The 14,001-nt window shown below is 36.1% G+C and overlaps 1 protein-coding gene and 1 pseudogene across 1 annotated transcript in view; both read left to right on the top strand.

The window, feature by feature from the left end:
• The window catches only part of Tmtc2 (Transmembrane O-mannosyltransferase targeting cadherins 2), a 432,809-nt gene that overhangs the window by 84,214 nt on the left and 334,594 nt on the right, over nt 1-14,001 (top strand). The gene's annotated exons all lie outside the window — the stretch shown is intronic.
• LOC149066814 (5S ribosomal RNA) lies at nt 10,535-10,663 on the top strand (annotated as a pseudogene).

The raw sequence follows: 14,001 nt of genomic DNA, 5'->3' as shown, positions 1-14,001 counted from the left end.
TGCCATCTGTGATCAGCATTAATTTTTTTTTTAAATATGAATAGTGTGCTCAAAAAATACATGTAATTTTTTTTCTTTGGCTTTTTTTGCAAGATTAAAAAAAAAATTGACTATTATTACAAATTCCAGCTTATTATATCTATGTGTGAAATATGACTAAGGTATTATATTACGAATATATTACGAAAATCCCACGCTTATTGTAATGGGATAAAATATATATTTAGTGTTGGTGCTAGGTAATGGAAATATCTTGTACCGATCAAAGAGCTGTGGCATTGATTATTGGCTGAAATACACTTGCCTGAATGAAATCAGGCGCAATTATCGAGTGTTTTAATGGAGCACCTGACTAGGAATTAAAGTTTCTAAGGTCCTTCAATCTTTAGGTCTCTCTGTGATCGCATCTCGTGCGTAGAGTGGCTATAATGGGGCGAAAATGATTATAAACATGATCTTGTTCCCCAATAATCCTAAAAGACAACACGAATAATGATTCACTAGACAAAGTGAGGTCATAAAGGATCACGTGACCACATTAAAATAACCATCCAACAAACAACATCCCTATTTACGAACGTGATTTCAAGAAAAACGAGCCTCACGATGACTGACGGATTGATCGATTACCCTTTTTCCTTATTTTTAAATTACCCAATTGTGTCTGGACATCAACCGGACGATGTCCGAAATTTCTGGCCACCTATCGATCATCAGAAAATGATTGAAAATGATCATGTTCGCTGACAAATCCTTAAAAAAAAAAAAATCTATTTCGCCGATAAAAGAAAGCAATTTTAAAGGATAAAAAATAACAATGATGCCTTTCGATTCAAAGATGGAATATCTCGTGCTGCCATCTACAATCACCGTCAATTTTATACTATAATAGTAATAGGATATTCTAGAAATTTCTATAATATATTTTTTTAGGTTTTTTCCGCACGACTTCTAGGAAATCGGCCGTCATTACAAACCCGAGCTTATTATCACTATATAAAAATTATAGTTAAGGTATTTTCGTGGCACATCCCTTGAGGAAACGTGTTTGATTCACCAAACGTGGCTTTCTTATAGTTTTTTTCTTTGGCTATTGGATCATGGAAATTTCTTTTTTGCCAAAAAAAGCCAAACAGCCATTTGCCAGAAACGTGACCTATCTGGCTTTATCATCTCTCTGGTCTTTCTTGTGTGTCCATATTTTTTTTTCTTTTTGTCTTCCATCGATTTCCGTACATTTACTTTTGTTTTTAAATAATTCATACCGCTACTGCACGACGCGTGTAGTACGAACACGTACACCTACAATCTGCGTACAGGCCCTGCGTACGAGAGGCACAAAAAATAAAAATCGGCCGTAATTGCTCTTGGATGAAGGGAGGCCTCCCTAAAATTATTGGTTAGGTCAGGTCCCCCCCCCCCCCCATATAAGACGGCCATAATGGTACTTACTAAACGGTTCAAGATAGAAAAAAAAATGAAACGCAGGGAATGATTTCTTATTGGTCGATTCGACACCATGAGTTTGTTCATTACCCCGATTATTATCCACCCGGACCCCCTTCGTGACTTCTATTAGAGGTGTCCATGGTACCTTCTTGATCTTGAGGGCCTCTACGTGAGCTGGTGGGGGGGGGGGGGGCGAGGAGATGGGTGGGCGAGGGCTCCTACGTCTTCTAGAAAGAACTCGATAATCGCTGTGGGGCCACCGAGTTCAAGATTACCTATAGATAACGTACATGCATCGGGAATACCTCCAAGGCATTGTTTATGGAGCGCTATTAAAATCATTAGAGAGCGCTTTCTGGTGCAACCCCCCCCCCCCCCACCACCCCTCCCCATAATCTCCCCTAGAAGCTTTCGCTGCCGATGATCTTCGCTGGCAATTTCGCTACCAGATCGTCACGATCCACATGATGACAAACCGGATGGAATTTTTAATAGCTTCAGATAGTAGAAAAATAAGGGGGGGGGGAGATTATGCGGTATCATAATAATCTTCTTTTTACCCCTTTTGGCACTGAAAACAGAGACGTTGCAAGAGAGAACGCCAAAGGAATTGGCATCTATTATCCTTGCGAGCTTTGCCCAATTCTGGACAATTAAATATTTGCCAAAAAATATATAGATAGGTGCAAGTGGGAGATCACTGCACAGAGTGACACACATACAGAGATATTACAGGTAAAAAAAAAAAACGGGACGATGGGAAAAAAGAGAGGCAAAAAAAAAAAAATTGCCCGAAAAAATTACACTTAATGATGTTAATAGATGTCTCTAGTGTGTTGGCAGCGATGTTTTCGCCTTAGATCACGACACCATTAATTATGGCTGTGGAATTAAGTCCACTTTAGTTTTTTATTATTATTATACGTGTGTAGGGCCTCCGGTATTTGATTAATGTCCGCAAGATAATCTCTGATCGAACTGGAGTTCTCTGCAACCATCAAAGTATAATTTTCTTTTTCTTTTTACTTTTAATTTCAGTGAAATTATTATTATATCTTTTTTGGATATGGTGGGGGTCAATAATCACATGACGGACAACCTTCAAAGAAAATTTATGTTCGTGGAGTTTTAGTTCAAGGATATTTGTGATGGGAGAGAAAAAAGAAATTTTAAGTGTCACTGAACTGATATGCGAGTACTATTATACTGTTATCAGGGATATTCGATACTTTCACTGGCTTTCTACTGCGCTCGAGTTTACCTGAGTTTCTAAGGGCTTTCTCGAGAGACTGATTTTGAGTTGACGGGGAGAAATAGACCTCATGCCGTACCTGGACTGATTCTAAGATGGTTAGTCAGTTAATGTATATTGTCTAAATTGTGGGGCCCCTTAATTACTGGGGCTCTGCACGAATGTCTCACATGTCGAAGTGAAAATCTCTCCCCTGAGAGTTAAAATTTATTACGAGCTTTCTATATGGGATTCCAAAATTTGTAAGGCCCGGATTACACTATAAAAGTTTTGTAAAAGCTCTCTTTGATGAAACTTGAAAAATTCAACCAATAAGATCACCAGTTTCATTTGCTCGAATGCAACCGATGCGCTTATCGGTTGAATTTTTCAAGTTTTATGAAAGAACATTTATAAAACTCGAAGAATACAACCAATAAGGTGATTGATTGCGAATGCAATCAATCACCTTATTGGTCAATCACCTTAATTAATCGTTATGCAATGTATCGTTAAATTAATTAATTAATCGTTATGCATCAACAATGCAATCGTTACCAATGCTCTTATTGGTAGCATTTTTCAACTTTTATAAAATTACTTTAATCGAACTTAGGCCGGGATTACACTATAAAGTTTTGTAAAAGCTCTTTGATAAAACTCGAAAAATTCAACCAATAACATCACCGGTTGCATTTGCGCGAATGTAACCGATGCGTTTATTGGTTGAATTTTTCCAGTTTTATAAAAGTTCGTTTATAAAACTTGAAAAATGCAACCAATAGACCGATCAGTTAAGTTCGCTCGAATGTAACAGATGTGTTTATTGGTTACATTTTTCAAGTTTTATAAAAGAATTTTTATTAAAGTTTTATAGTGTAATACCAGCCTTAGGGCCTTTTCTGAGGTACCAAAATTTGTGATCCGCTGTTTTTGGACTCAATGGGTAACCGACTGGAATTTTCGGACTTCAATGCGTATCCGACTGGAATTTCCGGACTCAATCTATATTTGACTATCGATAAATTATTTTTTAACGTTGATGTAATCAGTAATACTAGAATCAATCCGTATTTGATCGGTATTTTTGGACTCAGTCGGTAATAGCTGTTCAAAGAGATTGGTTTAAAGATGGGTGTGATTTTCTATATTTCGACTGAAGGTGTTCAATCGGTATTTCTGAACTCAATGGGTATTAGTTGCTGAAAGAAATTATTTTAAAGATCGATATATTTTTATATTCATCAATCGGTATTTATTTTTCAAAAGGGTTATTTTAAAGATTGATGTGAATTGGTACATTTCTTTTGTTCTTGAATCGATCGGTATTTGCTGATCATATTGATTAGTTTTTACATGTATGTGAATCGGTATTTTTTGGACTCAATCGCCGTTTTTTGCTCAGGGGTTATTTTGAAGATAGATGTAAATCGCTATTTTTATACTCAATCGGTATTCGATCGAAGTTTTTTTAGACTCAATCGGTATTTGCTTCGTTGTGTGTGTGTTATTTTGAAGATTGTGATGTGCATCATTATTTTCGGACTCAATCCAGTATTTGATTGCTATTTTTTGCACAAATATGGTATTTGCTGCTTAAAATGATCGTTTTGGAGATAAATTTGAATCGGTATTTGTTAGGCTCCATTGATATTTGTTGCTATAATTGGTAATTTTTTAAGACGGGTGTGAATCGGTGTTACTGGACTCAATCTGCATTTGATCGGTATTTTTGGACTCGATCGGTATTTGCTGCTCAAAGGGATCATTTTGAAGGCGGATTGAATCGGTATTTTCAACAATTGAGGGTAAAGAATTATGTGTCAAATACAAACTAGAAGATCCTATTACATATAAGAAATGTGCACAAATGTATGGTATTATTTTTATAATTCGTGAATCCGTTTCATCAAAGTAAAGTTAACTCACAGTTTTTTTCATCCTAAAATGGTAGAACCAGCAAAGAAAATTCCAGAAACATTTCCAACAATTTACCGAGGGTAAAAATGCCTGAATAGTTTATAATTCAAACTCTCTTCACACTGTAATTTCAGAGCGGGATTCTCAAGAATGCGACAGAATATAACCAACGCTATACCAAACTTCTGCTGCGTTATTTTTATTTTATTTTTTGCTCTTGAAGTTTTCCAAGAGTGTCGAAACAACGTCTCCTGGATGAATTCCAGAGGAACGGGAGTGAAAACTCCTGTGAGGAATTAGAATTCCAAGAGAAGACGGCCTTCACAAGAGGAAACTTGAAATTTTCCATTCTTGTAGTTTACCCCTCTATCCCGCACCACTCATGAAAGTATTAACAGAACATAAAATAGAACTCGTAATAGTGTGATTCTCAGAAAAATTTTGTTCCTTCCGCGGAATAATTCCAGTAGCTGCACAGAGAGAGACAGAGAGGATTTTAAAGCACTTCGTCGCTGTCCAAAGTAATTTTCCGTTATTTACGGAATTTTACTCCTGAAAAACTGGCATTGGGGGGGAGGAAAAAAACAGGGGACAGAGATATAAATATGGAGAAGATTGAAAATATGAAAGTATGTTGGGGAAAAATCTTTGTCTTTTTGAGTAATTACAGCTGTTCCGAAGAGGATATAAAAGATGTCAGCTCTCGACTTTTTGAGGACGGAGCTGAGAAAAAGAACGTCATATCTGCTGAGATTCAAGAAAGCGAAAGTGGAATATGTTTCCGAAAAATGTTATTTTTTAAGGGAAAGATCTTTAAAGTAATCGGGAGAGAAACAAAGCACTGGTATTTAAACAATTACCACCCTTGTCGAGAGCATTATTTGTGTCTTGGGGAGGAAGGGGGTGATGCTTATGATTAATTGAGCTGGATAACTTGTGTTTTAAAACTCGTAAAATTTAAAAAAAAAAAAAGAATTAACAGTGAAAAATTATAGTTTTCAATTTTTTGAAACATATTTTAATGGTCATTTAAAATATGGTAATTAGAGATTTTTGTATATTTCCCATGATAGATTCTCGGAATTGGGTAGTATGTATTGTTGTGAATAGCTGATTTTTTTATAATTTAGAACGGTGAGGTGTGAAAACTTTGTTTATTTAAAACTTTATTTTTATGCCTATTATAATATCTGGTTTATTGTTTATTCTAGACGTGAACAAGCTTCCTACGTATTTCTGGGAGTACTACGCAAGCACAATTTCCACGCGTTTTTACGGAAATACGCAAGTCGCCTACGCATTTCGAGGAGTCTTTTGTACGCGTCATACAGTTACGTAAGCTTCATTCGCATGTTCAGAAAGGAACAATCTTTGTCTACGCATTTTTTGAAAAAAATTTTAGAAGTACGCACGCATATCTACCACACATATCCAGGGGATACGCGAGTCTCCAAGGAGTGTATGTACGCATCATACGCATTTGTAGGATTATATGAGGCTTGTTGTGTCAAGAATTAAACAAACTTCTGCATATTTTTTGGGTTAAGCATTTCCAGCAATACACCCGCACAGATCACGTATTTCTAGTGAATACGCATCCATGTACAGCTACCACCCATTTATAAAAAATATGCAACTCTTCGACGCATTTCAAGGTGTCTATCCTATGCATGTTAGCATTTACTGTATAAGATTATGTAACCCTCGTACGCATGTTCAGAAATAAATTATCTCTTGCTACGTATTTTTTGTAGTAAGCATTTAAAAGGAGTGTAAACGTACGCACACCTACCACAAATTTCTAGGAGATATGCAAGTACCTTGCCCATTTCAAGGAGTGTTTGCATGCACTACGCATTTTTAAGATTAATTACATAAGCTATTTTCTTGCGCGTGTCCACAAGCAAATGTCGAGAACAAACCAAGTTCCAGAAGCAAGCACAGTGGGATTCATAGAAGAATTTGTTCCTTTTCGCCGAATAATTCCAGTAGCTAATAGAGGATTTTAAAGCACTTCGTCGCTGTCCAAACTAAGTTTCTGGTATTTACGGAATTTTACTCGTGAAAAACAAGAATTGGGAAGAAGAAAAGGGACAGATTATAAATATGAAGTATGTTTCCCCCCAGTAGAATCAAATTTGTATCATAAGACGGTGTTTTTTCACGAATTTATGTAAATTTACAGAATAGAGGTTTCAGGCTGGTGAATTTTCCTAGCGGTGAATTGCATGGCGGTGAATTGTTGGTCGGTGAATTTTCCTAGCGGTGAATTGTTGTCGGTGAATTGCTGGTGGTGAATTTTCCGGACACGCTTTCTCTCAGTCTATTTTGAGTAATTACATCTGTTCGGAGAGAAGATGATATAAAATATGTCAACTCTTGACTTTGGGACGGAGATAAGAAAGAATGTCATCTGCTGAGATTCGAGAAAACGAAAGTTGAATAAGTTTCCGAAAAATATTAATTTTTAAGGAGAAGATCTTTGAAGTAATGGGGAGGAAACAAAGCACTCTGGTATTTAAACAATTACTACCCTTCTCGTGAGCATTATTTGTGTCTTGGGGATGATGCTTATGATTAATTAAGCTGATACTTTGTGTTTTAAACCTCGTAAAACTTAAAAAAATTAACGGCTGAGAATTATTGTTTCAAATTTTTTGAAGTATATTTACATAGTTATTTAAAATATGGTAATTGAAGGTTTTTGTGTAATTTCTATGGTAGACTCTCGGAGTTTGGTAGAATATATTAAAAATATGTTTTTTTTAATAATATTTTAATTGGTGCGGATCGATGAGAAATTTTGTTTCCATCTTTATTTTTATGTCTATATATTATAATATTCGGTATACTTATATCTAGGTGTAAAAAAAGCTTACTACACATGAACACTGACTTTGTGTTTCTAAGGGATACGCAATTCTTCTAATCATTTCAAGGAGTGTATGTTTGTATTCTATGCTTTTATAGCAAGGTGCTATGCATTTTTCAAGGTGTGGTTTGCACCATATTTGCACCATACCACAAATATACGCATACTACGCATTTTGAAGAAGTATTTGTACGCATACTACGCATTTTGAAGAAGTATTTGTACGCATACTACGCATTTTGAAGAAGTATTTGTACGCATACTACGCATTTTGAAGAAGTATTTGTACGCATACTACGCATTTTGAAGAAGTATTTGTACGCATTATACGCATTTCAAGGAATGTTTTCACTCATTTATAGGATTACATAAGCCTCGTGCTCAGTCCAAAAGTTAACAAGCTTTTCCTACTCATTTCTAGTGGGTAAGCATTCCTAGAAGTTACGCGCCTACACCTACTTACCACGCATTTCTACGGCATACGCAAGGTTTTCCCGAATTTCATGCATGTGCAAGTCCCTTGCGCATTTAAAGGAGTTTATGTACGCATCATACACATTTATAGAATTACATAAGTCTCATACACATGGTTCAGAAGCAATTAAGCTTTTCATACTCATTTTTAGTGGTAAGCATTTCTAGGAGTACTCACGAATGTACACAAAAAACCACACATTTCTAGGCAATACACAAGTATACCAATTTTAAGGAGTACAAAAGCTTTTACGCGGCTTCCAGAAATAAACAGGCTTCTTCGGTTCATATAGGGTAAGCACCACCCATATCTCTCGCGGTGTATAACTATTGCCCGGTGGACTGAATTCGGCTTTTCCCGATATTTTTGGACTCGATCTGCTTTTAATCAATATTTTTGCACTCAATCTGCTTTTGATCAATATTTTTGCACTCAATCTGTTTTTGATCAATATTTATGAACTCGATCGGTATTTGATCGGCCTACATAAAGGCATTGTTTCGAACATTGATGTGAAATCCATCTTCGAATTTTTGGACTAAATTTTTGTTTTCAGATTCAATCGGAATTTGATCTGTATTTTTGGACTCGCTCTCTGTAATCATATCTTTTAACAGAAATTTCCGAAACAAATTACGCACGTGACAATAATGTCTTCGAAACCCGAATTCATCTAAACAAAAGACCAAAAAGAACACATAAACATAACATTCCGAAACAGAAACCACTAAGGCTACGGAACATATTATTATTCGAAATTTTCAAATATTCCTCGACATAACTCCTTTCATAACGAAGCATTTTTACTATTTCTTATCATCAAAGACAGAGCTCCCGTCCCGATTACCTATTTAATATCAATAGCCCTGATTTCCAGCGGAATTTATTAAAATCATATCAAATTCACGGAACATAATCCTCAATCAAGAGCCAATATAAATATCGGAAAGATGGAAGCATTATATATAAAACGGAGGGAGAGAGAGCTAAATCTCGCGAAATATAGGCGGAACGAAATCTCTAAAATAAATATAATAATGATTGAGCTCTTATATATATATTGCATGTATATAATCCTCTCTCTACGCTAATAATATTTATTTTACGATATCATCACGGCGTGTTTCTTACGGTAGAAGTTGCTAGAAACTGTTTACGATTAATGAAATAATAAAGAGCACATTTTGTGTCTGATGAGAGCGTTAAGGAAATCCCCAAACTTATTTAATTTTGAGGCGCGAGATTAACGCGCCTCGTCGTGCTTGCAATATAATAATCTTGTTATATAGCTTTTATTATTATTATTACGTATCTATCGAACGCGTGAATTTTGTCGAAATAATGATGTGTGGAGTTCTCTCTCTCTCTAGGAAGTTTTAATCGTAAAAACATTTTCTCTTATAAGTAAAAATTTTTTTTTTCCCGTGTCTTATCAGTGTTTTGAAATTGGAAATTTCTCGAGAGAATTCTCGGAATTTCTACTTAGGCACGAACTAACAATTGAATTTTATTGTTTAGGTAAACTCGTGCACGCTTTAGAGAGGGGAAATTTTTTTTTCCCCCTATATCCCTTCAATGTTAGTTTTAAAAGGGGGGGGGGGGGAAATTTTCCGATGGATGTTTGAAGAGTGAAGTTAATTAGGAGAAAATTTTTCGATCATTGGCTTTAGATTCGGAAATATTTTTAAGGTAATTAAATTTTAAGTTTGATTTGCGTTAATTTTATTTAGTTTTTTTTTTTTTTTTTTTTAATGTAGTTGATGAAATTACACGGGCTTTCTTTTGAATACGTGATGGATTTCTTAATGGATGCAATTCGGAGATACAATTTAGAAATTATATTGTCGGGGCTTTTTCAAATAATTCATAACTTCAAGAGTTTTCTCGATGTTGTTCAAGTATTGATGATTGATTTTATTTCTTGAAGGGCTGTTGAAATTTTCGATTAGAAACATTTTCAGGCGTATTTATGAGTTAACTGTTATAAATTCATTGTAAGTGATTTTATAGAGGGTAGATAATTATCGCTTTACTGTGCGTAAATTTTAGTTATGCAATTATTATTATAAATGCCTTTTTACTTTTAGAGGCTCTTAGATCTAGCTGGTGATCGGGCATTTCTGAAACTTGGTATTTATGCTTAAATTTCTATCATAAGATGATGTTTTTTCGCGAATTTATGTGAATTTACTGAATGCAGGTTTCGGCCTCGTAGAAATGATGATGCAGGTTTGGAGATAAAAGTTATTTAGCTTTGGCAAAATGCTTTTTGATACGGGATCAAAACACTCTTGTTTAGAGTGAAGTGTTATCGTGAGAATGGCCGGAATAGTTCTTTCTGCATCGTTTTAAAGTACCTTCGTTTAACAGTTCCCCGGCATTGACGAGATATCTCGTCTGTTCAAAAGCTTTTTAGTTCGGGATTGGTGAGTTTGAAAATTTTTGTAAGGCGACTTTCTCGATAGAAATTTTTTTTCATATGGGCGAATCTGCTGAATACAGTTAGACTCGGTGAAAGGGACATTGGAAAATTCCAGGAAATTTTATTGTTATAACTAAAGTGTCGTTAGAAACCAGTACTAGGTTGGCCAACGGACATACCATGCTGAAAACACCGGTTCTCGTCCGATCACTGAAGTTAAGCAGCATCGGGCGCGGTTAGTACTTGTTGGGGGGGGGGGGGGTGACCACCTGGGAACACCGCGTGCTGTTGGCATCACTTTAGTGCCCGAGTGGCATGGTGGTAAGATGCTCGTCTACCATCATGAAGGTTGTTGTCAGGGTCCCGGGTTCGAACCCAAGGGAGGATATAGATAAGATATTTTCCCTAACGAACTCGAGGCGACCACCGATAGACAGCGCCTTCAATTCCAACCCATAATGCCAGTAAATTGCAATATAGCGACATGGCCAGAGTTGGTGTTTGGTGAAGTAGTACCAGGTTGACGTTTTCAAGACCTTTTATGACGGTGAACAAATATAGTCGAAGGCAGTCAACTTTGCATCAAGTTTTTATTTCTTTATGACAAGGGAGACCAATTTTATCGGTAAAACTGTGGGAAATTGGGATATGGGACATTGATTCTCACTAAACATGCGGTCAAATGTCGATGAAATCTCCACACACACGCGCACATACACAAATATTGTTTATAAATATCCCTTAGCTAGAAAACAATTGCTATACAGCAAGTCTACTAAAATGTATTTTACGGGAAAAAATGAAACAGATATTATGTATGATAAATTTTTATTATCCAAAATTTCCAATATATTGCAATCTTATTATAGACCTTTTCATTATTATACATTTACGGAACGGGTGAAATTTTTCGACTGATGATCCTCGAAGTTCTAGGAAGTTTATAATCGTAAAAATATTCTGTTAATAACTAAAAATCGAGAAAATATTCATATTTTTTTCCCCCGTGTTTCATCAGTGTTTCGAAATTGGAAATTTCTCTCGAGAGATTTCTAAGAATTTCTATCTGGGCAAGAACTAACAATTGAATTTTATTGTTTACGTAAGCTCATGCTTTAGAAGAATTTTTTCCCCTATACCTACAGTGTTGCTTTTATGAAGGTGGGAAATTTTTCCGATGGATGTTTGAAAAAATGACGTTAATTAAAATTTTTCGATCATTGGCTTTAGATTCGGAAACTTTTTTTGGAAATTTTTCTATCAAGATAATGAAATTCTGAGTTTGATTTGCGTTATATAATTTTATTTCATTCCATTGTATTGGTGTGTGTGTGTGTATATATATTAATGAAGTTGATGGACGCAATTCGGAGATACAATTTAAAAATAATATGTTGCCGGCTTTTTCAACATAAATCGTAGAATGTTCTCGATGTTGTTTAAGCAGTGATGATTGATTTTATTTTTGGAAATGATGTTGAAATTTTCGATCAGGAAATTTTCAAACGTATTCTTCAATTAAGGGGATTGATGTGAACGCAAATTTTCCAAAAAACCCATTTTCGAATTCCTCAGTTTTCAAATACCATGAAATTTGCTGCGTCTAACTGTGTTCAATTGCTTGTTCCTTATCTGTACTAGAAATATTTATAAAAATATTTTAATATAAAAACTGGTGGCAGGCATTAAATATGCTAATGTTTTCCTACTAAAATGCTCTTTTCTCAAAACGAAGTTTTTTTTGTTAGATATGGAAAATTTTTTCGAACACATCATTGTCTCGTGTGTCTCTCAACAAAATGTTGTTACATACTTTAACACGGAAATTGTTTATTAACATCAGTTATATAAAAAAAATATATATTGCACAAAATATGGGTGAATTTTGGGGATTTTCGAAAGAGTTTTGCATATTGTTGAAATTAGAATTCAAGAAAGAAATAATCAACAACCCAAATCCTAAAAGCTTGGGTTAAATTGCATAAAAATTTCGATAGTATTTGAGAAAAAAAAATCGAGTGTCTAAACTCATCAGAAAATCTTTCCTTAAAGGAAAGAAATTTTTCCCTTAGGAAAGCAAAATGGGAAGCCAAGATCATGCACCAACCTCTTTGGCGCTTATAAAGCGATTGCAAGTGATTTTATAGAGGACAGATTATTATACAGGGTGTTTTGAAAGGAATCATCCGATTTGAAATGCGTATATTACGAAAAATATTGAACACATTGATACCTAAGTTTTTTTACAAACCAAATTAAAGGTGCTCTATGTCCATCTTGGGATGCACATTGAGCCAAATTCGTCCCAAACTTTTGCGAGCATGTTTGTGCATCCACTGCTTCCACTGCTGCTGTTATGCGTACCCAGGTGTGCCCGACCTTCGGGAACGCTCTGATGTCTGTATCGGATGGGGAGCGGGGCGCGTCTGGTAATAAAAGTAAAAAAATGTTATGCGTATCTTCAGTTCGGCTAATGCAGCAGAAAGAGTCGTGTCCCCGGTGGTGTGTGTGTGTAGTGCTGCACTTCAGCGGTTTGCAAGAGAACCTGAGTTCAACCTCCTTGCGGAACCAGATGACTCTTATTTCCGAGTTAACTTCGGCATAATATCCAGAAAATGTCCTTGATGTATTGGGCTCTGAAAAGAGAAGCCGTCTCCCTATTTATATAATAATTTATTGATTATGTTTATAAAATTTATTTTATAATATGTGTTTATTATATTACTCAAAATACAGGGTGGTCCAGAATTATGGGCCTGTTTTGAAAAATTAAAAAGGTAAAAGAAAAAGCTATATAATAAAGAGACAAACGGCTTAAAACATACGTGCTTAACCCACGGCCCGTGGAGAAAATGTGGTTCCAAGAGCCATCTGATGTAGCCCTTGACCTAAAAATCCTAATTTTATGAAAGTGAACTAAGCGGCTCATTACCAGATCACTTAAGTGACCCGCAGTGCAGTTCGACATCACTTAAGTGACCCGCAGTGCAGTTCGACATCACTTCCGCAGTCCGCGACATATTCTTAGTTCACTTAAGTGACCCGCAGTGCAGTTCGACATCACTTCAATAGTCCGCGACATATTCTTAGTTCACTTAAGTGACCCGCAGTGCAGTTCGACATCACTTAAGTGACCCGCAGTGCAGTTCGACATCACTTCCGCAGTCCGCGACATATTCTTAGTTCACTTAAGTGACCCGCAGTGCAGTTCGACATCACTTCAGTAGTCCGCGACATATTCTTAGTTCACTTAAGTGACCCGCAGTGCAGTTCGACATCACTTAAGTGACCCGCAGTGCAGTTCGACATCACTTAAGTGACCCGCAGTGCAGTTCGACATCACTTCCGCAGTCCGCGACATATTCTTAGTTCACTTAAGTGACCCGCAGTGCAGTTCGACATCACTTCAGTAGTCCGCGACATATTCTTAGTTCACTTAAGTGACCAGCAGTGCAGTGCGACATCACTTCAGTGGTCCGCGACATATTCTTAGATCACTTAAGTGACCCGCAGTGCAGTTCGACATCACTTCAGTTGTCCGCGACATATTCTTAGATCACTTGAGTGACCCGCAGTACGTCCACAGATCGCTTAACCCTTTAAGCGGTTTTTAAAATTTTCCTGATCTGCAT

Source organism: Pholcus phalangioides, unplaced genomic scaffold (genome assembly GCF_987345545.1).
Source record: "Pholcus phalangioides strain wild (caught in Gottingen) unplaced genomic scaffold, Ppha-v1.0 ptg000032l_1, whole genome shotgun sequence".
Classification (NCBI taxonomy): Eukaryota; Metazoa; Arthropoda; class Arachnida; order Araneae; family Pholcidae; genus Pholcus; species Pholcus phalangioides.
Note: the sequence above shows the minus strand (reverse complement) of the source record. Positions and strands in the feature narration are given on the sequence as shown.